The sequence below is a fragment of the Pygocentrus nattereri genome, chromosome 16 (assembly GCF_015220715.1).
Source record: "Pygocentrus nattereri isolate fPygNat1 chromosome 16, fPygNat1.pri, whole genome shotgun sequence".
Classification (NCBI taxonomy): Eukaryota; Metazoa; Chordata; class Actinopteri; order Characiformes; family Serrasalmidae; genus Pygocentrus; species Pygocentrus nattereri.
The window spans coordinates 11,633,712-11,660,096 of NC_051226.1; the positions used below are offsets into that span (position 1 = coordinate 11,633,712).

Genomic DNA, 26,385 nt, shown 5'->3' on the forward strand with positions numbered 1-26,385 from the left:
AAGCCATTTATCTTGTCAATAATTGTGTTTTTGCTTGTAAAAACACCATGTATTAATAGAACAAATGCAAATAAGCTTAAATAGAAAAGAATATCAAGACTTCCCTAATTTGAGCAATGGATATCTTGTCAGTTAGTTTTGATCCATATTTTTCTTCAATGCCCTCAGCCATCACATGGACTTCTTCAGTTCCATCACAGGGACACATGATTTAACTCAATGAATCATTTTTTAGCCATACCAGGTGCTGGATGATAGCTACAAACAATGCTGTGCTGCTATAAAGAGATGATTTGGAATAGAAATGATGAAATAAACACACTGACATTCATAGAATGTCTTACTGTAGTGTTTCACGTATTTGTATTTATTTTGATGATGTGTGTTTTTAAAGGGGTGGCTGGAGTGGCCAGCGCGCTCTGTGAAATATGAATGAACACCTCAGATGCCATGCCAAAATTTCTGCCATGTCATTGAATTCCATCTCGCTGTGAAGCGGGTTTTGGTGCCTTGAAAAGGAAAGATGTTTTGTTATCAGCAGAATGTGGAACAACTCTCCACAACCCCCCCATGCTTGCACATTCTCATAGCAAGTCTATCCTGCTTGACCCTTCAGTGGACAATTTGAATGAATTTGCATTGGCATATTACTACAATACTTGGAGAATTTAAATACAACAAACAAAAATGAATTAAAACTACAGACATTTTTTTGAATCCCTCAGAAATCATTATGCTTCCTCTGAAGGATCGAAGGTGCTGAGGGTTCCCCATGATTTTAGTGTATTGTATTTTACTGAGGTAATGTATATTAATGATGAGTGAATGGACTAAAACCTATGGGAAGTGGTCTTCTTTTAATGGATAAATGTTTTAGATACTGTTTAATTTCATTTACATGCACTTAATGATCTGATAATTGCAGAAAATCTGATTTTGTCAGTAATCTGATCAACATGTTTACATGCACTTAGATAATCAGATAATGGGAAAACTCCAGGTCTACATGAGTCGAGCCATAATTGGATTTCTGTTTTGCAACTGGCAAATAAATGTGACATAAACGGAATGTAAAACTCAAACTTCATGCTATGGCTTTCTTTAAAACATTGAGCTACTTTACCTGAAAATATGAACATACATAATATGAACATGAAGATGAAGAATACTTAAATATGTTTTTGTTAGTGCTGCGTTAAAAGCTGCTTGCATGTTTTTGGTTCCAATTGCTGTCAGAATTAAACCTCGTATCTGCACAATGGTAACTTTACAGAAGCAGGAAAAAAAAACTTCTTTACTTTTAAAATAAGTCTATGGAACCAGATGTTTTTTCAATTAATTTTGGGCTGTTATTTTTTTGGCCCATTCATGTTCAAATCTACGCATAAATGGAAGGACAACAGGCATTTTCAAATTGTGCCAAAAACTGAAAAATAACAAGAATGAACATACAAGGTTTTCTTCTGACAACAACAATATATGACCATCAAAGAATTAATTCATGGCCTGGCAGAAACTGACAAAAAATGAAATTTAAAATTACAGTGCATTTTTGACAGAGTTTCAGTCATTTCCTTCATCATTTTATATTGGGTTTATGGATATTTGTCATTTTCTAAGAGCTTAAACTCTGACCTACATGTCTGGCATGTACAGTGAGTCTACTTGAGGTCACATTTCCACTCTCATAACCTCTTCTCTGAATGTGTGAGCTCGGTTGACTATCTTCAGAACTTAACAAACTGTGTCTGCTTCCCCTTTTTTCCACTCTCTCACTCGTTCTTTCCATCTCTAGAGGGCCTGCTCACACTTCTGTGTGTCACCTTTCCGCATGGTGGAACAATCACTCTGACATAGCTCTCTCTCTCTCTCTCTCTCTCTCTCTCTCGCCCTCGCCTTCCTCTCTTGACTCCTCCTCCACACTCTCCCTCTGTCTACAGGGACAAGCAGCAGTCTAGTCCAGCATGCTCCTCTCTATCTATCTATTCATCTATCCTTCTCTATCTTTCTTTCACACTCGTCCCTCACAAGTTTGCGTCCCTATCTTTGTGGACTATTTCTATGGTCTCCTGTATGAATACAGCTCAATGTTGCTGTCCTACTCATAACCCAACTCTTTTCTAGTGCAATCTGCAGTATTTTGTTGAAAAAAAAAAATAGATTAAATGTTCCTGCAATGTCAAGAATGTTTATATTTTCCATCGTCCTGGGAAAATTGTGCCTTCAAAAAGAGCTTTTTCTCAGTGAAGCTTCTTGCCAGCTACACATCCTTTCAGACCCATAGTGTCGTGTTTTCTTCTCACAGTGGAAGGATGGAAAAAAACACCTGTGGATTTTTTCAGTTCTGAAGCAGCTTGATTTTCTTCTCTCTCTCAAAGATGAAAGCTTTAGGTGCTGTTTATCTGATATTGACCACCTTGGCGGGCTAGAAGATGTTGTATAGTTGTTAAGAGGCTCATTTTCTCCCTAATGACCTTTTACATAAAAACATGATGTCCTTTTTTATAAAATATATGGGGAAATGCTGTGTGTTCACAGGGTGTGGATGTAGGCACATACAGTATGTTGGTGTGGAGGTCACTAACACTGCACAGTATACCCACATATCCATACACCACTATCCTACTTGCATGAAATCACCTGTGCTTCAAAAGTTCAGCCCAACTTTTAAAACAACTTATAAAACAAAAAGGTCATCATCAACCAGTCAAAGGGCTTGAAACTGTGCCTTTTGGCTAAATCCAGCAACAAGTGTATTTGATCGAGATATTTATTAATTGCTATGTTCAGTTTTGAATTTGCCAATTTCATTACATTCTATGTATTGCCAGTCACCAGGCCTATAGCTGCAGTTGATAGTTGGGGCATGTTTGTCAGATGTTAAATAGGTCCAGAATTTCACCCTAAGCCCTGGGATGCCCGTTCTGTAGTGTATTTATAACATTATTGTGCCAATTTTTTAAAACCACTGAGACAGGAAAGCATAGAGCTAAAGCCTGAGTCACCGAGATGTAATAGCTGAACCAGCTATTCTTAACAAATATGGATATGTTGAATGTGCTTTGTGATGTACCACTCCTGTCATGCAACTCAACTTGGCTGCAGTTTTTGCTGCTTGCAATAAAGTTGTGTTTTGATTACTGTATGCGTCTCACTGGAAGAGTCTGTCTGCATCGTTAGGCTGTAGTAGTCGTGCTCCAAATGTAGGTATAAAGTGCTTGATTTGCAAAACTTAATTAAACCCTCACAAATTGGGATTTATGAAACTCTTGTCTTAACAATTGTGTTTTATCAAACCCTGGTGTTCTGCAATGGCCAATTAGCCCCATTCAGCAAGAGAGCAAACTTGTTAAACAGCCTTGATATGTTGTCAGAATGGAGGAGATAATGCTGTGTTCCTCTGTTCTCTGCCAGCTGTGTTGCACTCAAATTGTCTGTGTAACAGTCCAAATGCTCACCATCTAGCAGTATGAAGCTAACATCTGCAACTTTTATCATGTCAAGGCTGGTTACGTTCATTAGAGTTATTTTAAAGACTTGTGGTTTGAACTGGCATGGGATTTCCACACTACCATGTTTAGTCCCGATCCGGATTATATGAGGGATTTTTATGGAAGTATTCCACTGATTTTCTTACATTTTCTGCATAACTAAAATGTTAAAATGATAACAAAGTATCTGAAACTGGCCTGATGCAAAATGTTCCATACTGGGAAAACAGAATTATTAACAGTGGTTGAAATCGGAACCAGATGCAACCTCAGAAAGTTATTGCATAAATTTATCATGAATGCACTGCCTGATGTCTGAGACTTGTTTTATAATAGTTTTGGTTGGCCTAAAGTTAAAAAAAACCCATTAAAGACAGAAAGGTATATATAGGGTATTATAAGGTAAAATAATCTCCAAATAAATTTAGAATTTTGTATAAATGTATTTACCCATTATCAGTACTGTAGAAAAAATTCAGAACATATATGTTCACTGATTATTTTAGGTAGTAAATAAAATTGCTATATTTGCATTGTAGTGAACATGCCCCCTGGTTGCTATCACCACCGCTGTAAAGAAATCTGTGAACCATTTCACACCAAAGTATTCTAAAAAACTTGTCATATTATATATGGCCTCAACATATCATATACATACACACACACACACACACACACATATGTATGTATATGTGTGTTTTTTTGAGGTCATGTGAAAAGGGGCTCTGTACATCTCAACTATTAAAGTATGCAGAATTTTATTTTGTGCCATTATTTTGAGTAAGAAAAAGTATATGAACTTTCATAACCTTTTATTTTATTCCTGCTTTCTTGAAAACCATCACAGTGCATTCAATAAAAGTATTTGCATACTGATAGAAAACTAAGTGGCACACAGAAAGCAAAGAAATTCACATTTTACTATGACCACCATGAACACGCACATGACCCAACTACTCTCCTGGCTGATTGAAACAAGTAAAAGCACAGAAACTAAATCTAAATCTAAATATATTGTCAATGTTAAATAAGATGTAGTGGCTGGATTAAAAAAAAAATTAAAAAAAACACTAGATGCAAGCACAGGTAGGCTATATTCTCCAGCCTTGTCTGAGGGGGATGGGAGCTGTATTTGTGTGCCTGATGGAGTGAGAGGCCCGAAGCTGACTGTTTGACTGAAAAAGCGCTTATTCAGTGCTGTGAATATTGCTGGCCTGCTTGTCCCTTGAGTGAACTGAATAGAAAAAAATGCAAGGGAATAGTTTTGCTGGCTTTATGTAAATCTGCAAGTCTCTGAGGTTTATTGTACTTGGTAAAGAAACCATAGGAATGGAGGCTTGGTGGTGCTTTGCATCTTCCTCGTCTTGTACATGAGAAAGCACAGCAGTGACACTCCCTGACCATGAGGCTCATATGTGTGTGTGATCCACAGCCTTTGTTGATTAAACAGGTCCACTGTCCATTAGTGTGATGAGATGCTGTCGGGGGAGACGCTGCCCTGGCATTCACAGATCCACAGTATTAGCACCCACGCTGAAAGCATTAAGGAAATGTCTGAGCGTTTGATGAGGCTGGTGGCAGTGACAGCTGCCATACTGCTGTTAAAACACCAGCACCCAAACTTGTCAGGCAGTACAAGCCATCACAAAGCTGACCTCACCCCTGCTGTCCTGCTTCATCTATGACAAGAAGCTGGAGGAAGCTGCTAAATCAACAATTCTCAATCCTCAGTTCTTTGATGTTTCTCTGCTCCAACATATCTGCTAAATCCTCCAGCTAATCAGCTATTGAACCCTATACTTATTATTCATTACTCTTAAAAGCCACTGTTCGCCAAACAACACTAACAAACTCAAACAATTGGTTGGAGGGCCATCCCAATGTGTAATTGTTAGCAGTATCTAGAATGTTCTCTCACATTCATAACGTTATAGAACCTTCTGGAACAGTGCAAATAGAAGAGAACAGAAAATGGACATGATAAAAAGAAGCCCCAACTTGGGAGAAAGTTAGTGAAGTAGGTAGGTAGCCATCTAGGGACGTGGCTAAAACAAAAATTTGCCAAAACTTTATTAGCCAAAATCATTTGCTTTGGAGAGGGTATATGTTCCTTGATAGCAAGAGGACTGGAGTGGGCCACAGTTGGCAAAGCTGGCAGCCCTCTGGTGCTTTGCTCCGTGTTTTCTGGGCAGCCCATCAATAGTCAAGCATTAGACAAATTAGCCAAAATATCACTTATCATGGCTCATTTTCCACTCACAGTCCTATTTACTTATTTTCCTTCCTTACTGAATCCTTCTTATACAGTTATACTGTGTAAATTACTTTAGCAATAATTTTAATCTAGCACAGTGTCTTTTTAAATTTTCCTTTTTAATTCTCTTTAGAAAGTAAGATACGTGCACTTAAAATCTGAGATTAAACTAGTTAGAGCTTGTCTGCTGGACAGTAATCTGGGTGGTCAAAGGGTGGACCAGCGGCAAACAGCAGGTTGCCGACCTTATCAAACTAGCAGACAAATATATGGTTGCTACCTGGGTTGTTGTAACTTCACACATGCCCACAGAATTGTGTAGTTGGTGTCAAGGTTATATTAGGTAATCTGGGTGTAAGATGGATTTCTCTATGAGAAAAAAGAATAGAGCTTTGAAAACTGCTGCTAAACAAAAATGTTCCTGATCTGATATGAATGCTGTAGGGACACAAGCTGGATCCTATCAATTAAGGCTATTAAAGAACTGAAATGTAAATACTGCAAGCTATCACTGCTGTGCTTTGGATTGACAGCATAATAATAACAACCTGACCAAAATACCCCATGCAAACCGGCCAGATTTGTCAAATGTTGTGGTAGTTGCTTTGGCAGTTATAACCTACAGTTTAAAAAGCTAGCGTTTATAGCATTTATAGCATCTAGTATAAAAATGTTTAAGTTCAATAGTGGACCTACTGTCATCTAATATCATTGCATTACTTATAGAGTGTATGTAGCATCTCTACAGGGTGCGATAGCAGAATTTTCAAAATTTTCCTTACTTTTTCTCAGAGAGGAACCCTGCTCAGACCCAGAGCTCCTAATATGGATTCCAACTATGGAATGACTTATCAGAGGTCCATGTTGTACTAGTTTGTCTGGCTTTTCTTGGCAAATTGCGAAACATTTGCAAACCAGAATGTTTGTTGGAGAATATGTGACCTTTATTAATCAATAGCTACTATAAATTATTTGCCAGCTATTTGAGGAATTGAATTCTGGGCCCTCATGAGGTTAACAAGTCCTTCTTGAGTTAAAGCTGTAGTTGGATATACACTCATATACAATTGATATATAGATAGATATACAATTGTGCAGGATAGGGGTACTTCAGGACCAAGGTTGGTGAACCGCTGCACTAAATCATGCGCAAGTCTCTGTCTCTGCTTTAACTCTCCCCACAGCTAGCTGAAGGGAGGGATTATACAGTCTCCTGCTCTGAGCCGGTTTGCGTGATTAGGCCTGTCTGTCTCCTAAGGCCCTTGGGCCTCCTTAAAACCATGCAGCACCGGGGGCCAAACCAGAGGAGTTGAAGGTGAAGGAATGTTCAACTCCAGCCCATGACCTTGTAACCTCAAGACCCTATAACATGTCATGTCCCCTGCTGATCCGTTAAGGCTAAACTCTATTGGCTTAGAGAGCACAGAGATAAAGTGTCACACCTAAATCACACTTATACACATACACATGCACTCGACGACACTCCAAACTCTGGCAGGCCCTGGCACCTGCTGCAGTGTACTTTATGAATCAATGTCACACCCAGTGAGAGGAAAATGATTACGTTGCAAAGGAGAAGGGGACCAGAGCTGGGGGGGAGGGAAAAAATCACTTTGATGGATTGGGTCCCTCATGGGACAACCTTGTAATGTTTTTGGACAGGAACCCAACTTGCAGTCTCTCTCTCTCTTCTCTCTCTCCCTCTCTCTATCTTTCTCTCTGTGTTTAAGCATCTTTTTAACTTCTGCTTTCATTGTCTAGTCATTGTTGACCATCAATTTGCACTGTAAGAAAAGCAGCAGCAGAAGCAACTGATGATTCTGCACAGACAGTTAATCGGTTAAAGTGCTCAAAAAATAATAGGGACTACTTTATGTTACCCTGTGCCAACTTGTGGAGGGTGGTCTTAGCCATATGAGTTAGTAGTATTTAAACTAAAGTTGGACTTTAAACTCTTGGACTTGAAACTCTTGTGTTGCATAAAAACACTTGTTTAGGCTAGCAAATACCTAGTTCAATGGGTCTCTTTTTCTTTTATGAACTGTTGGTAAATTTGAACTATATTTTTTAATCTTTCCAGTGTTTTTTATCATTCTATGTGAATTATTGTTATTATTATTATTATTATTATTATTATTATTGACTCAAAGTCTCAGACAGATGAGTCACTCAAGCCTTGCAGTGTTGGAGTTGTGATGCACAGATGCAGTCTGTAGATCATTACAGTCCCTGCGTCGGTGTGGCCTGTCATTAAGAGTCGTGGCTTCATTAAAGGGACTAATGAAATCCCAGTGGCCCTGGATAGAGGACTATCATGTCAGATGAGTCAGAAGGGGGCTGTTATGGTGTTGTGGTTAGAGGCTTTGTATAAAAAGCCAGTGGGGTTGTGGTTAAGGCTGGTATTTCCAGCAACTGTCCTGGATACCCATAGCACTGTTTGGTGTTTATCAACTTTGTCCACACACCATATTCCACTAAACAGGTAATCACTGTACTTTCTGGAAAGGGGAAACATTTACCATTCAGATATTTACAACATGTACACATATCATCCACCTTATTAGAAATAAAGAAATAAAGTATTAGAAAAATCCCATACTAAGGCTTAGCTACATGGACTACAATGTAAACTGGTTGAGGTTAGGTTGTAGAAGTGTGTGGTAAAACTTTGGACCCACTGGTGGGTGCTGGCCATTTAAGGAGTTGAAAAGGTATCCACAATAGATGCATAATTACACACTGAGCCCATCTATTGTTATGCCTAATATGTCAGATATCCTTCCCTTTCATCACTGGTTTCTGATCACAAGACAGCTGTTGACCTGATGTTTGTTGTGTATAGTGGTATAGTATTAAACTTTGCATCAACATTTGGGCTGCGCCAATGTCTGTATTTTCAAATCAGTGTTGCATCACAACAACAGAGGATTTACTTCCGGGTGGATAATGCAGGTAGTGCTACACTGGCATAACAAAATTTCATACTAATCCTGATTACTAATGTCATACTAATCTGGTATTTGAGAGCAGGGCAACAACTAATATTTCATAAATTGGATCATTAAAACATTAAAAAGCGGTAAAGCCTATCAAAGTTTTATGAAACCACACACTTCTGTGAGGAAATACAAGTTTGTTTACCTGACATGCATACCAGAATCTTTACAGAAAAGCTTAGAGTTTAACATAACTGCCGAAACTCCATTCTTCAATCTGATTTGAGATGACAATTGGTATTAACTCTAGGTGCAGTCCAAATGCAGAAACTACTTTCTTGCTATTTAACTGATAGTGTGCTCTCAGTTACATTTGTTTCCAATAATAAATGAGAGTGTACAGGCTAGTGAACCAGTCATTAAGACTTCAAATCAGGCGCATTTGACATAGACACAAGATTATATCATTATTGCCCATTTTTACTTCAGTCTGTTCTGTATTTATTCCTAATTAAAACAAACTGTAATCATTGACTGAATTACACCTGCAAGTATAGCCAACTTTTATTTACCAACATTCTGGTAAATAATCATTTAAGCTGAAGAAATAATGGATGTGTGGATGTGTCGTTTATTCTGGAATCACTCTGGGGATGCGTTTTTTGAAAAGTGTAAGTGGAATCTGGCAAATGTTTACCCAGATAGGGTCCAGACATGAAACACATGTTAATACAATATAAGTTGTGAGCAGTCTCAGTAGTTAGGTTTCCATCCCCTTTCTGTGCACATTGCAAGCAATAAAATGAAAATTTTTGCCATCCAGCAGATTCTTTCCTTCAAATTCACTTCTTGCGATAAAAATACTTAATGTAAATAGATCTTTTTTGCAGATGTCACAATTGGCCCCTTCCAGTCCTCCATGTGCTTTTGTTTTGGTTTTGGTCTTGTCCATGTGCTTTTGTTTTGCTTCCCTCATGGTCCTGCTCCGATTGTTTCCAGACCCTGCCTTTGATTGTTTTCACCTGTTACCCTCTTGTTAACCACCTGTGTCTTGTTACCTGTCACTGTATTTGAGCCCTAGTCTGTGTTTTCCCTAGTCTGTCACTGGTCTTTGTTTGAATTGTATGATTTGTTTGGTATTTGTTATTCTGGCCTCCGTTGTTTGTTGTTCCTGTGTTCCTTTGTGTCATGTCTGTCCCTCCTTTTCTCTGTGTTGGCTCTGTGACCCTGGACTGTTTTGACCCCGAGTTTGGGTTTGACCATAATAAATCTCGCTTCTCTTCACACATGCATCCGCCTCATCATCGCTCCCCAACATTACAGCAGAAAAAAATGATTGCAGCACACCTGCTGTTTGTGTTTGGCAGGTGAGGGAAATCTGTCATGACATTCAATTCATGCATTCTTTTCCTTGAAATAAACATCTCCAATGGTGTTTTTACACTACACTGAACAGAAAAAAGTTTTGTTAACAGAGCCTACAGTTGAATGCTTAGAGTTCTTTTATTGTTTTATGTTTTATTGATTTTCTTAGTGAAAATTAAGTTAACACTTCCTCTATAGAGAATTTAGATACACCATTTTTCTGCCAAATTTAGCTAAATTTCCATTCCCTGTGCTGTGTTTAACATATTGGAAAAAAACTAAAACATAAAATATAAACTGCGGTGTAACTTTAGTACAGGCTTTGTTTTTCCAAAGCATGACATTCAGCAAATTAAGTGCAGAAATGTGTTTTCTATAGAGGGTGTGATGACTTATTTTCACTTTTTTATACAATCAACAAAAACATCATTTGAACAGGGGCACCCAAACTTTTGCATACTACTGTGCATCAAAGCTTTACTGTGCTTTTCACAAAACATTCTGATGGATGGAAGTGTAGCTAATATGTACCCATACCAACACTGACACGTGTGCCATCTTATGCACCACATGTAGAGGTAACCGTTATTTAGACCGTTACATAATCATTCACATAAAGGCATACTTGCACACCAGCAGTTACACATATTTTTCTGAATTCACTGCCATACAATGCACACACACACACACACACACACACACACACAATGACAGGAAGGTATGGGCTGTGTCCTGGCAGCAGGAGTGCTCGTTCTGCTGACATATTCAGCTCACATCAATGACTGCAACGGCAGGAGCCAGTAAACATGCGGAGAGGGGACAGTGTGTGTGTGTGTGTGTGTGTGTGTGTGTGTGTGTGTGTGTGTGTGTGTGTGTGGGTGTGTGTGTGGGTGTGCGCGTGCGTGTGTGTGTGTGTGCGTGTGTATGTGCGTATGTGTGTGTGTGTGTGTGTGTGGGTGTGTGTGTGTGTGTGTGTGTGTGGGTCTCTCCTGGCAATACACAGCCCATGGTAATGACACAGAGAAAGGATTGTTTTGCTGAAGTGTCTGCAAGTTCTTTCGCTGACTTCCCTATTTTATTTTTTTGCTCTCTCTTCATCTCGTTACTTCAGGACTTTAGGGCTCTTTCATTAAAGTTTAAAAGTACAACTCTCTATGAAGCCAGTTTTGATGAATTAAACAAGCTGTGCTATTCTACACACACTTCCTCAGCCTTTGACACCCACATCCCTCCCTCCCTCTCTCTACTCTGTCTCTCTCTCTCTCTCTCTCCCTCTCTCTCCCTCTGTCTCTCTCTCTCTCTCTCTACTTGGGGTTTCTTTCTCTATTCATTTGTTCAGGCAGTCTCTCATGGATGGTGGCGAGAGAGAGAGAAAGGAGAGAAAGTAACTGTTCTCACATGAAACAGCAGGCGAGCAGTGGGGGACTCAAAGCAGCCCAGATGTTTAGGACGGTGGCTGCCTCAATGAAGACAATCTTTTTCTTTGATTAAACTTTGGAATGATTTTTATTTCCTCTCCTTTAGAAAATCTGCTTTAATCACTTTTCCATGCAATCTGTGGCAGCACAGCAGGGACATGAAATAGGGAGCAAATTTGATTCACTGTATAGATGCAGGAGGCATTGTGTTCATAATACTCTACTCTCACTGGCCACTTTATTAGAAATACTCACTTGATACTTTTACCCACTACCTGTCCTGTACTTCCACCCTCTTGTACCCACTACCTGTCCTGTACTTCCACCCTCTTGTACCCACTACCTGTCCTGTACTTCCACCACTTTAGTAGAAGCACCTACCCAGGACTTCCTCCCACTGGCCACTTTATTAGATACAACTACTTTGCACTTCCACTCTCTAGTGACTTCATTAGAAACACCTACCTCTTACTTCTACCCATTGGCCACTTTATTAGAAATACCTGCCTTGTATTTCCACTCACTGGACACTTTATTAGAAAACCTTTTCCTGATATTTCCCCTGATAAGCCACTTTATTAGAAACACTTACCTGGTACTTCCACCCACTGGCCACTTTATTAGAAACACTTACCTGGTATTTCCACCTACTGGCCACTTTATTAGAAACATCTACCTGGTACTTCCACCCATTGGCCACTTTGTTAGAAACACCTACCTGGTACTTCCACCTACTGGCCACTTTATTAAAAACACCTACTTATTACTTCCACCTACTGGCCACTTTATTAGAAACATTTCCCTGATATTTCTACTGGCTGTAACGGAGGCTGCTGTGCTGCAATCGTGTAGAACAAAAATTGAGATATTTGGGGATTTTTTTGGACAGCAACAATATAGATACAACTTGAAAGAGTAATACTAGTTGATTCTGTAGTGTGTTCTTCAGTGGATTGTTTGGCTTTTGGTCTTCTGACTGATGCGTGCAGTGTCTCCTCTTTTTCAGCTGTAATATGCTCTATGCCCTGGTTTGTGTCATCTTCATGAGGCACTAATGGAGTGATTAGCCTGAATGCTGAACCATTATAGGCATATAAAGACAGAGTCTTTGTTGTGGCAGATCAGATACATTACACACACACACAGATCTGATAAATATGCTGGACAAGAGTAGGACTCAGTGCTTAGAGAAATAATGGAATTTGATTTGTATGTGAGAGTCAGTTCCAGGGCCTTGCTACCTTATAAACATGAACAGTGTGTACTTTGTTTCTGTGTATGTGTGCACACTTGTTCATTGTGTTATAACACTGAATGTGGAATAGGTGAAAATGTAATAATAGCTAATCAAAATTACTGTTGCAGCGATACTTGTCTCTACGTTTTGGTGCAAGCAATAACTGTCATGTACAGCCACAATGGGCTGTACATTACAGTGATTTCATCATGGGTAAAGAGTGTTCTTTAGAAAAATGGCTACATAAACCATGAGAAAATACACATGTTCATGTATTAATTTGTTATGTTTAGTGATAAGTGCAACAAAAAATGTAGAGTTGGCTACTGGTCCCAAGCAACTAAGGATAGCTGAAGAATGACAAGAACATTCAATCACCCATAATCAGAATCAGATGGCCAGATATGCTACACATACAAGGAATTTGGTTTCGGTTACAGGAGCTCACAGAGCACAATATCAGACAGACATTCACATGTAGAGAATAATATAAAATAAATATAAAATATAACAAAATAAAATAAAATAAGACATGCATTCCTACCATCACTCACTCAGACACACACACACACAATCATACCTGTAAACCTTACAATGTGTAAAGTATGAGTCTAACGTTAAAATGTTGAGTGCATAATTATTTACTGAAATATTATATGTACTTCTCTGTTATATAATAATGAAAATACCATAATATACCATTTTTAAAATATGTTTAATGCAGACTATTTTTATGTTTTATCTTTTTGCCTTCTAAGTAGTTTTTGCTCACCAAATTACCTCTGCAATAATAATGCTAATTTCTGGTAGCACCTTGTGCTGTGTTAGCATAAAGCCAATGTGTTCTGAAACTGGGTTTAGCAGTTCTTAAAAACATTTAAAACATGTAAGACATTCAAGTAACAAAGTATTTACCTTTTTATTTTGCAGTTTTACAGTGAATCACTTAGCAAATAGTTCAGTTCACAGACTAACAGTGGTTTAGCCTGTTATCTTTTAGTCTGTTTAGCCGGCTTGTCATCCTCTCAGTCTTTGTGAGCAGCATAAAAGTCCATTCACAGCAAGTTTGCAGCTCAGCCCAACAGATTTTAGAACTGAAAGTTTTCCAAGTGTGTTTATAGGATGTCTCCTAATTGCAGCCTGTTTTCTTTCATTTATTCTCACAATACTTAAATGCCAATGCTAAAAAGAAACCATTGTTTTCGTCCATAGTATCTACACTATATTACAGCTCTGTATTGCAATTCATATCATACTGTATCCAGCTTTGAAACAATACTGAACTTTGTAGAGGTTAGAAAACAGTCCCTCATAGCAGCGCCGGCAGCGCCTGCACTACACTTTACCTCAGCCTTATGATTTTTATTAGGTCAATGTCTGTCTGAGTCATTGTTAGATATGATTTCTCACAAAACCTTTCATTCAACAGGAAATAACAGTAGTGTAGTTCAATGTTTTAGTCTATATCTAAAGTGGTTCAGGTACTATTTTTCATTTCTGGTGATTAATTCCATGATATAATATGATATAATTCAATGATATTGATATAAATTAAACAGAAACACTGGACGCTTTTAGTGTCATATGAAGGCTTATTTCTAACATGTTCTCAAAATGCCTTGAGATTGAACATGAAGTTCAATCAAAGTTCCACATACCCACTCTGTGCACCGTGACAGTCACGGGGTTCTCGACATTTACAGCATCACATTTCAAAAATGTATTCAAGAGTTTTCTTAGAAGAATTTAGTGGTTCTAAAGCAAGGTATCATAGGGTGTTCTTTAGTCACCATCATATAAGTCTGCTAGCAATACCTGAGCAACCACCTGGCCACCATAGCAGCAATATCTTAGCAACCAGCACAGCATTGGCCTAGCAACATTTTATCAACTACGTGGGACACCTAGCAATACTGAAGCAATAGCTTAAGATACCATAGCATCAGCCTAGAAATGCCCTAGCAGCCACCTGGAATGCCACAGTGACAGCCTAGCAACACCTTAGTGAACACCTGACACCAAGCCATGATACCATAGCAACCACATAGCAACACCATGGCAACTGTCTGGAAATAAAGCTGTCTGGAATTAATTAAATCCAATTAAGTCATCAAAACACCTTAGCAACCAGCTGACAACCACCAAGCAATGCACTGACATCAAGCTGGAATACCATAGCAACCTCATAGCAACACCATGGCTACTGAGGCATAACTGAGGCATTATTAGCTGACTTTGACAAGGAAACTTAAAGCTGTTTATGAACTTTCCCTTGTAATAGCATGCAAATGCTGTAGCAAAAGGACAGTAGCATCTCTCAACTTTTATGGGTTAAATTCCTCATTGAATGCTCTGCAGCTAAGTTGCAGCAGTACACTGATGTGTAATATTTTGAGGTGCAATGTGGACGGGCAATGAGGACATGAGTTACAGGCAGTAGTGCTTTATCTATTAAAGATGGCTCTGGAAACCGATGAGAGTGCCCATATATTAATAATGTGCAGCATGGTGTTTGGGTGTAGTGCCATCACTGGTCCGTTTGCTACAGGGGAAATGTTTTGATCCTGTCTGTCATCTTCTCCCCTGCTTCGCATTAAGGTTGGCTAAACACGGCAGGGTTTCAGAGCTTTTGCTACTAAACCCACTGTAGCTGCTGTAGATATGTCTGCATTTATAAAATGTGTAGGATGAAGGAAAACACGTTCAAAGAAAACATCTGAATGAGGGTTGTCCCATATGAATAACTTTAGCGTTCTATAAATAGCAACAAAGGAATCTGTGTAATTTCTTTCTCTCTCTCTCTCTCTCTCTCTCTCTCTCTCTCTCTCACACACACACACACACACACACACACACACTCTTCTCTGTCTCTGCGCAAGGTCCCTGAGAGTTGTGTTTAATTAAACGTGCTGTGTGTGAGAGTGTGAGTGTTGTGAGGGAGGTTAACTCAGCAGCAGTGGGTTGCCTCCCTTGGCCTGGGCCATCAGTAATTACCCTGCTCATTAGCACTGAGGTGCAGGAGACAGGCCTGGGCACACCTCACCCTTGGCCACATTGTGGCTGGACTCGATGGCCCTGGGGAGGGCATCTAATACCCTGATGGAGACGGATATAACTGTTATAAGAAAAAGGTTGGGTCAAGGGGGTCAGCCAGATTTGGAAAGGGAAGGCTTGCTGAACTGCAAATCTCTGAAGACGTCCAATTAGTGAATTAATATACACAGTCCATTTTATTAGAAACACCTAGCTTGTACTTTCCTCCGCTGGCCTTCTTTGTTAGAAGCATTTAGCTTGTAATTCCACTCACTGGCCACTTTATTAGAAACATCTAGCTTGTACTTTCCTTAACTGACCCTTTTATTAGAAATATGTAGCTTATACTTGCACTCACTGGCCACTTTATTAGAAACATCTAGCTTTTAATTCCACTCACTGGCCACTTTATTGGAAACACCTATATTTTTTGGTCCACTATGTGCAATCAGAAAAGCAGTCATACAGGTCAGTGTCTAATCACAGGACCACTGTTGACCAGATATTGTTTGAGTAGGGGATCATTCTCAGTACAGCAGTGACACTGACATGGTAGTGTGTGTGGCACCACTACTCAGTATCACTGTTCAGTTGGGAGTGGACCACCATCCAAAAATATCCAGCCTAGAGTGGTTAGAAATTGACCACTGATGATGGGCTAGAGGATGGCTCAGGCCTAGCATTAAAGGGGCCACTAAAAGAATCATTATGCCCCACTAAACACAACTAAAAAAACTGAACTGTGAAGCTAAACTTTGTGCATCAGTTAATTCTATTCTATTCTATATTAAGGGTTTGCATGCAGGGATGCATAGTAGGTTGCTGTTGTCGGAACAAAACCTTGTTTCTCTAAATTGGTACCTTTACAGAGAAGGAAAAAACATACTTAACTTTTAATGCAAGTTAAAGGAACCTGAATTTTTTCCAAGTTATTTTGTGTCATTTCTTTTGGTCCATTCATCATGAAATGTATGCGTGTAAAAAGCCACAGGCATTTTCAAATTATGTCAAAAACTGAAAAATGACAACATGCAGATATGAAGTTTTGTCTTGACAGCAGCAATGCACATGTATGGTTTCCCAAATGGGCAAAACATTGGTGTTTCGCTGTAAATGTGGTTTACCTTTTTGTGTCTGAACACTTGCCTCCTTCGGGCAGATGGGCTGTAGTTTTGTCACTCGGTATTAGCTGCTTTTTTCCTTCCACATGGATGCACCACCATGTGGTTTTTGGATGCCCCTCTCATGATTTAGCTTTGGCAAAAGATGGGCTACAGTCTGTAACTGTACACAAAAAAGATGGAGCCACAAAAAATGGCCAGTCAATGTAGTTACAGTAACAGCTGATCAATTTAACAATGCTGGAGAAAATAGATCTGTTCCAACAGAGTGCAGGGGTTCAAAGAAATAGATTGCTTGTTTGATATCTACCGTTTTTCCCACAGTCTCATTGTTTTCTCACAATAAATAGAATAAAAGACTGAAGTAATCTGTCTAGGAAGCTTTGGATGGTTTTGCAGCCAGTGAGAGCTTAAAGTAGCTAATGTCAAAATAAATCAAAGTACACAGGAGTTTTAATGTTGTTGTGGACTGGCATAGTTTCCTGATGGTCAGCGCAGATAACTGAACTGCTATCCTGACCTTTCCTTCTTCTTCACAGCCCTGATCAGATTTTATATAGCAGTACTTTGTGGGTGCCCCACCACAGTGTATGTGTGTGAGCCCTGCATCTGGGTGAGCTTTTCCAGGCTTCCGACAGGCCTCCACCTCCCCCTCCTACCCTCCCTGCTGATTTGATTAGGCCACTGGCTCGCTGTGTCTGTAATTGCATTTGCCTGTTGCTGTGTGTTTAAGAATAGCCTCGGTCCCCGTAGCCCTCCCCTCCTGATTTCCCAGCTGCCTCTGGGAGCGCTGGGGATAACAAGTCGTCATGACAACCACACTCGCATTGGAGACCTGTTCACTGACTTTGCACTTTCTGAACCGGCTAAGTTTCTTTCTTTTTTCTTTTTTTTTTCCCCTCTGCTTTTATTGCAGTGATTATTTTTGTCAGCAGTTCGATGTGGTTTACCTGTGGCTCCCACAGCGCAGACTACAAAAACCAAATGTGACATGAGTTCATTTAGGAGGGAGATCTGAGGTGAACTGTTACTGTAAAGGCCGAGTCCAGCTGCTTTCTTAAACAATGATGGGCTCAAAGAGGGTTATTTGGAGTGATGCCATAGAGGAACCACTTCTGGTTGCCTATAGAAACTTTTAATAGATGGCTCTTCTGAAGACCATTTTTGCAAATGATTGTGCTAAGAACCCTTTTTAAAGATGAAGGAAAGTCCATATTATGTTCTTTTATTCATTACATAATTTTCTTAGACCCTTTTATTTGGAAAATTTATGAACCTTTGTTTTTAGGACTGTGCACAGCCCAGATTGTGCTACCTGACCACAATGTGTAGACATTTCAACATACATCACTCACAGTTCACCTGTAAGATTCTTCCATTCTTTCAATAGTTCTAGTATATTCTAGTACATACACAGTCTACATGTCTGATAAGGTTAGTCTTTAGGTTGAGCTTAGTAGCTGCTAAACATACTTGCTCCAGGGGTTCCTGAGTGACGCAACTCTTTGTCGCAAGTGTTGGTCTTATGGTCAGGAAATGTGAGTTTGAGCCCCCTATTTATGAAATAAATTGTCATTGTCAGGACAAAACACCTCCATTTTTTTTTTTGTTTTGTTTATTCACTTGTAATCACTTGTAAACAGCTGTCCTTTACATTATATCCAAATATCATGATTTTTAATAGAATAAAATAGAAACTTTTGTTGTAAGTTGAGAATGTTTTTACTTCTCACAAAAATGTTTTGGAGATACAATGTTTGGTTCCAAATGCTTTACTCTATTATGTTGTTATGAAAAAGTTTGATACTAACAAGTGTTGAAGGACTAAGTGTAGACTTTACATAAAAAAACTTACTCCAAAAATATTTATGCATTACTGGTGCAACCCAGGCCAGTTTATTACAGTGAGATGAGGTGAGGTGGTAATATTCGAGCAGCACGGCGGCCCCACTCAGCCTTCTGTCCAGCTGATAACGACCACAGGCCCATTCTGTTCTACAGCAGCGGAAGGGGGTAAATCATAAAGCACAGGCTGTCAGCTAATCGTTAAATTACCCAGAGAAGGTGGGCTTTCTCCGTGGCCCAGGAGGAGCAGAGCAGACCCTGCCAAACTCTCACCAGCTGCTGGAAGGGGCTTGTAAATTGTGCTGAGCAGATAGGTCAAGGTTTTGACTTGGTCATGACCCGGGTTAATAAATCTGGATGATATAAGCGAGAGGAAAGACTCGACTCAGTGGAAACACAGACTCATCCAGGAAACTCACACTGTTTCTCCTCCAAATCTGGAACTCTTGCAGTAGAGGGAGCAAAGGGAGAAGGAGGCTGAGGCAAAAAAACAATCGATAAATCAATGTTTTTTGCGCCACCAGGTCAGAGTGAGCTAACAGACACACATCTAATCCATACACTTTTACACGCAATGGCACAGGTGGGGACTGCATTTGCCAAAAAGACATTTTATTGTTTTAGAGGGGCCGTGTGTTTTTTACTCTTTTTATTACTGGTTTTGGATCATTAAGCTATTGATTTTTGTTTGGCTGTGTAAGTGGTGTGCCAGGGAAGAGCCAGCCAGACAGGACTTTCTCTGCCTGTGACAGACAGTCCTGTCCCCCTCCTGAGAGATGCTGTATCAGCCTCTCACATCTCCTGAAAGAGAGAGAAAGAGAGAGAGTGAGACTTTGTGCCGGCCTAACTGTCAGAAAAAAATTGGCTGGAGGAGCTTTATGTAGCAAACAATATCTAAATGTATGGCTTTACAGCTTTATTTTTCAGTGGTGATTTGTATCAACAAAGTTTTTAACAAAACAAAGGCTCAAACTCTTTAACTAGAATGATAGAATGGTCATAGAGCACATGGTGACTATTTAAAAGCTCATGTCAACCCAGTTATGGATTCAACCCAAAACCCTCACTTTTTTAAAATAAATGAGTCTGAAATAATATGTAAACTTTGTTAAAGTCTTAAGAACCAACTCTTTTACATTTGTCCATCTATTTAGCCTATAGCAGTTTAGCTCCACCTATTCACACTGACCTTTGAGGACATGTTTCGGCTCTGAGTGCTATTGTGAATGAGGCAAAATACAGGGCAGTGAATCAGATTAGATATAATATCTTATATCAGTCTTAAGGTCAAAGTAACAAAAGCAGCCTGTTTAAGTCTAAGACATAAAGAAAGGTTGGACAATGGTCATATAAAAATGAATTATGATTTTTGTTTTGTAAGACCAAAGAGAAATGTAGGCTATGAGCCCTTTAAATGTACCTGCTTATTTATACCTTAAAGAGAATAATTTAGGAAGAAAATTGTAATTGGATATGCCATAAAAATATCTGGATAAGAAATTTAAATGATAATCATTTTGATATAATTTATAATTTGATAAATAAATCATAATTTATAGTAATAATACTAGATAACTTCTTCTTCTTTCAGCTGCTCCCTTTAGGGGTCGCCACAGCGGATCATCTGCCTCCATCTTGCCCTATCCACTGCCTCCTCTACTTTTACACCAACCATCTCCATGTCCACCTTCACTACATCCATAAACCTTCTCTGAGGTCTACCTCTTCTCCTTCTGCCCAGCAGCTCCATCTCCAACATTCTTTGACCAATATATCCACTATTCCTCCTCAACACATGTCCAAACCATCTCAACCTGGCCTCTCTTGCTTTATCTCCAAACTGCTCCACCTTCACTGTCCCTCTGATCTGCTCAGTTCTAATCTTGTCCAGCCTTGTCACTCCCAAATCTCAGCATCTTCATCTCCGCCACCTCCAACTCAGCCTCCTGTCTTTTAGACAGAGCCACAGTCTCCAATCCATACATCATAGCAGGACGCACTACTGTCTTGTAAACCTTCCCTTTCACTCTTGCTGCTATCCTTCTGTCACACATCAGCCCTGACACCCGTCTCCACCCACTCCATCCTGCCTGCACCCTCTCCTTCACCTCTTTTCTACACTGTCCATTGCTCTGGATGGTTGACCCAAGATATTTGAAGTCATCCACCTTTACGACCTCTACTCCTTGCATCTTCACCTTTCTACCTGCCTTCCTCTCATTCACACACATGTATTCCGTCTTGTCTCTACTGACCTTCATTCCTCTCCTCTCCAGTGCAAACCTCCACCTCTCCAGATTCTCTTCCACCTGCTCTCTACTCTCACCACAGATTACCATGTCATCTGCAAACATCATGGTCCATGGAACCTCCTGCCTGACCTCATCTGTCAACCTTTCCATCACCATTGCAAACAAGAAGGGCCTCAAAGCTGATCCCTGATGTAACCCTATCTTCACCTTGAAACCATTTGTCACTCCAACTGCACACCTCACCACTGTCTCACTATCCTCATACATGTCCTGCACCACCCTAACATACTTTTCAGCTACACCTGACTTCCTCATACAGCACCACAGTTAGTAATAATACTAGATAACTGAGGATCTAAAAATAAATCATTATCTATCTTTAATTAAAGCTGTGTTTTAAATGAATTGCTGTTACATGTGAATATAAAAAATGATAGAACATTAACATTTCTGTTGCATGGTGGCATCCTTTAGCAGTCACAGTGCCATCCCATGCTTGTATAGTGTTTACAAAGCTGTTTTCATTAGAGGCTCCATTGAAAACAACAGCTGTAATATTACATACACAGTTATTGGAGTTTATTTAACATATTTTATTTGTGTTGAAATTATTTAAGTTTGAAGTGGGTAAATTAAATGCATCACTTTTTTTTAATGGCTACACAACTACTACACTCCCCTCAAAAAGGTTAGCTCCGTTGTTGTCCCTCTTTAACCCCATGCAGGGAGAACTCACCGCTCCATGCCAACTCTTGATTGGATATTTACGGGCACAATTTAGGTAAAAATTTTTCAGCATTAATAATGGAAATGATTCCCTCGCTGTGCGGAAGCTCAGGCTTGGCTGCCCTCCCCGAGTCCGCACAAGAAGGTGTTTGCAAATGAGAGAGTAAATTAAGGAGGCCCCCCCCCCCTCTCCCTCTCTCTCTCACACACACACACACACACACACACTCACACACACACACACACCCTGTGGAGAGAAGGACACTATTTCACTTCTCCTCAAAGGTCAAAAATATTACGCAGCTTTTCCTTTCAGCACTCTCTGTCTCTCTCTCTTTCTCTCTCTCTGATTCTAACTCATTCTCACTCGCTTGCGCTCTCTCCTCTTTCGGGATTGTGTTTTAAATTATTAAAGATTTTAATCATTCTTCCAAGAGACTGTGAAGCCCCTTGCAGGGAGCAGTGTGCGGTGCAGTGTGTGGAGGATAGATGAAGGGGGCCGGGGCTGAAAGCGTGGAGGAGATATACACTGTGGAATGAGCGAAAAGGAGAGAAAACTGCTTTGAGTGACTGATGCTCTCTGCCATCCTTGGTGCTTTGAAGGTGAAGGACTTTTTTGTCTGAATTTCATAGACAGTAATGTGACAGTTTCTGTGAATCATACAGAGTCCTCGGAAATGAACACACACAGAAATGAACACAAAGTGCTGTGAAATCCTGAAGACACTTATTTTACAGGGGCAGAGTTGAGCTCTCTGATGGGACCACTCATGTTTACAGTTTCTTCCTACTAAACCTTTTAGGCTGATGCAAAAAATGTGTGTGTTTCTACTGTTTCATCCACTCTTCTTGGTTAATAGCATGATTTCTCAGTGCTATTGTTGCATTTATTTGATGTGTGAAGAAGATGATTGAAGTTAAATTTTATTTTAGTCAAGAATTAAAATTCAATAGTAATTTATAAAGTTATAAATAACATTCAATATTAAAAAGACTCCAAAAGGCCAACCAGTGATTTATCCACAATTTAAATTACTGTGTGAACAATAAGAAGTTATAACATCATGAAAAAGACTGAATGTTATTAAAATAATAATATATTTTGTTGTAATTTCTTGACATAAATTTAATGAGTTTGATCTGGTTAATGTTTTTCAGATATGAGGCTATCTGGATATTATGTAGAGGTTAGGTTCATTCTCAGTGTTATTCAACTGTATATACAACCTCTGTATATTTTCATAATCTTTATAGCTTTAGACAAATTGTGAAATCTTTTGAAAATTAGCATCATATTACAATTTAAAACATGTACCTCCAACGAAATTGGTTTTACATTATTCAAAATAGTGATTCCAAACTTTTGAACAGTAGTACAAACCACATGTTGCCAGTCCCAATTCATCATTTCTCCTAATTGTGCTCTGAATGAGTTTGCACACTCACTTGGAGAAAAACTCTAACAATAGTGCATCTAACAATAAAGACAGCATGGTGCTTCATCTATATAGTCATAGAACACATGGCAGCACACAGAAAGCTTCACTTTCATGTGCTGATCAATTTTATTATGACTAGTGTTGATGAGCATCCATCATAACTACTCTTTAACTCAGATTTGAATGAGTTAAAGAGGACAAAGACAATCTGAATGTATTGTTGTATACTGAGTTTGATAGGTTTAACCCTTAGAAAAGTCTTTGAAATCATTTAAGTAGATTGCAAAGACAATTACACCATTATTAACATTAATTGTAATGTATTTAAGCGCATTTATGATCAATTTATATTCTATATTGACACATCTGAGTCTGTATTTCTGACTTTTTCATTTGTTGTGATGTTAAAAACAACTTTTTATCAAAAATTTTTTTTTTTTGAGAAACTTTTGAGCTTTGAGTTTCACTCAACATTGTGTATGAAGAGTTTCCACAAGAATCCTTAAGCTTGTCAACAATTTTCAAAAGAAAGCCATTGTACATTTTGAGTGGCAACATTAAGTTCTGCAATGCCCATCTGTCGATTTTGTGGCTCATGATTCAGGAGGATAAAATGACAGCCCTGTATCTGAAAACTCTACTCTACTCCATCAAAGAGGAAAACACCAGTCTGGTGGCTTTGGGAACCCAAGCAATACAATCAGCTGAAAATTGAGGCCAGGTGCTCGGGGACTGTGTCTGGATCCGTAGCTCAGAGTTTCAGTGTCTGATCTAGGAGAATAAGGCAGCATCTATCACGTGATCCGGGGTGAAAACTGGTGAGTAGCAGCAGCAGTTCCTTCATACACAGTTTCTAGCTCTTGGTTTGTGCCCAGCAAAATGAAAGAACCATTTAACTATGCGTAACATTTATCAAGGATTAAGCCTAAACACACAGTCTACAACATACAGTCTCATGCAAAAGTTTGAACACCACTAATCAAATTACATGTAAATAAGTACATCACACAGCCTCTACAGAAAACCTACTTAAATATGACATATTTCTGACAATTTTAGTGCACAAATTTTATTTATTTGCTATAGTTTAGCACATTAGACAAAAATACAAAATGTAAAATATGACATAACTTTTGCACAGGCCCATTTTGTGTAATTCTGCATTAAAATGTCAGACGTGCCCAAACTTTTGCATACAACTGTATAGTACTGTGCAAACGTTCTAGGTACCTGGGAAAGTTAGATTTAAAAATCTATTTATCTGGGCTGTGTTTCCCAAAAGCATCTTAGCAGAAAGATCATTCTCATTGAGAGATTTGTGTTAACTTAAACTGTATTAATGTTTATATATATGAGAAAAAACATATTACCAAAAGGGTAACTTTACAGAAGAAAGAATGTAAGTAAATGGAGAAATATTTTTTTCAAGGTAGTTGTGGATCATCTCTGTTGGTCCATTCATCATGGAATTCTGACAGAACATACAGGACAACTAGTCATTTCAAATTAGGGTGAAAAAATGAAAAATGACAAAAATGGAGATATGAGGTTTTGTCCTGACTCCTGACAGGAGTGATATATATAAAAACATTTATTGCCTGGACTTGTGTAGGGTTTTGTATGCCCACATAATAAGCAAATGTTTATTATTAATGTATTAAATATATTATGTTAATGAAAAAAAAAAGAACATTTATATTGAAAGTTTGCCCACCAGATGAGGGCAACACTGATGTTGCACCTTCTATATTAATGCTGTATGGACCACAGAGGTAGAAGGACATTGTTTTTTTTTGTCAAGTAGTGGACCATTACTGGACTCTCTCACCTTTCCAAACCTGACATTTGGGTTCCGTGTCTGGGTGTATGTTTGTTGGAGTATCAGTGCAGAAGTGATTAAGTCTGAAGGTCATTGTTGGAGCTTGTAGGAGGGCATTTGCATGAACATATTTTATAGTAAGCATATATGTAAGTGTTATTCTTGGTGTTACTGTGTGAGATTCAGCTGTTTTCACACAGTTGTATGAACGTGAAAGTAGGTTCTGATGTCTGAAGGTTTTTGTGACAAAGTACTGCCAGATATCAATAACGTTCCTGGAGCAATGCTCTGGTGCAATATTTAAAGTGGATTAGCTGCTTGCACGTTGTTTTCTTTGGCTTTAATTTATGCCTTGAAGATAAACAGCCACCATTTATTTCTTGCATAAATTATGATATAATTTCAAGAGTGTTTTGCCTAAGTGAAGGGCGGCAGATATCATAATATGATATGAATTTAACCCATACAGTTATGTCAATTATGAACAGAGGCTTGCAAAAGTCAGAGACCAAAAACAAAAAGGAAAACAAAAAAAAATGTGTGGGGAAAAATCTACAGTTCAAACAGTGATTAAAAGATTCCTAACCACCATGCAGGACCTGGAAGACCACTAAAGCTGTTATAATCAGATTAATAGTATTTCCAAAGAAAATGAAGCTCCACTCATGCTTCAAATCTGTCAAAATCCGTCCCTCCACTGTGACAAACCAACTCAGTGTTACAGGTCTGAAAGGATGTGTCCGTTACTGAGAAGAAAGAAGAAGTCAAGACAATCAAAGACAAAAAGACAATCAAACAAAGCAGCTGCTGTTGTTCTCAGAACAAGTCCAGACCTCAATATCACTGAGTGCATTTGGAATTACGACAAATTCTAAGACTGAACTTTAGAGGTGTGGAAAAATGAAGTGCGGTCTCTGACTTTTGCACAGTACTGTAAATAATATGATCATAAAATGATCATATTTTGCCAATTGCCTTTTTTTTTTCATTAGAGATTCCATTATAGTTAAGCTCTGTTGTTTTGTAATGAATGACTCACTAAGCGAAGAACTAAAAATGAGAGTTTTAGGACTCTGCTGTGGCTCATTACAGAACCTGGAGTGCAGTTGCTCTAATTTATTCTGTTTCCTGCTCATTCATTCTCAAACAGCAGATTTGGTCAAATATGAGAAGCATATATGCTTAATTTAACAAAAGATTATTAGCAGAAAGGCAGAGTAGTAGACAATTTTGACATTAATAAATCATTGCATTTGATGTTAAGAAGTGTATTAGTATTTGTTGTGGCTGCCTCTCAATTGTTAACACCGCTTGCTACAAGGCATATTTGATTGATAGACTATCTGGGCAGTTGTAAAGGTTGAGGTGGGGCATTCTGCTAACAGAGAAGCAACGAGTGACATCATAACTAATCAGATATCACCATATTCAGGTCCAAAGTAACAGCTT

The 26,385-nt window shown here is 38.9% G+C and overlaps 1 protein-coding gene across 6 annotated transcripts in view; it reads left to right on the plus strand.

Moving 5' to 3' along the window:
- The window catches only part of celf4 (CUGBP, Elav-like family member 4), a 116,693-nt gene that overhangs the window by 51,008 nt on the left and 39,300 nt on the right, over positions 1 to 26,385 (plus strand). The window lies entirely within an intron of this gene.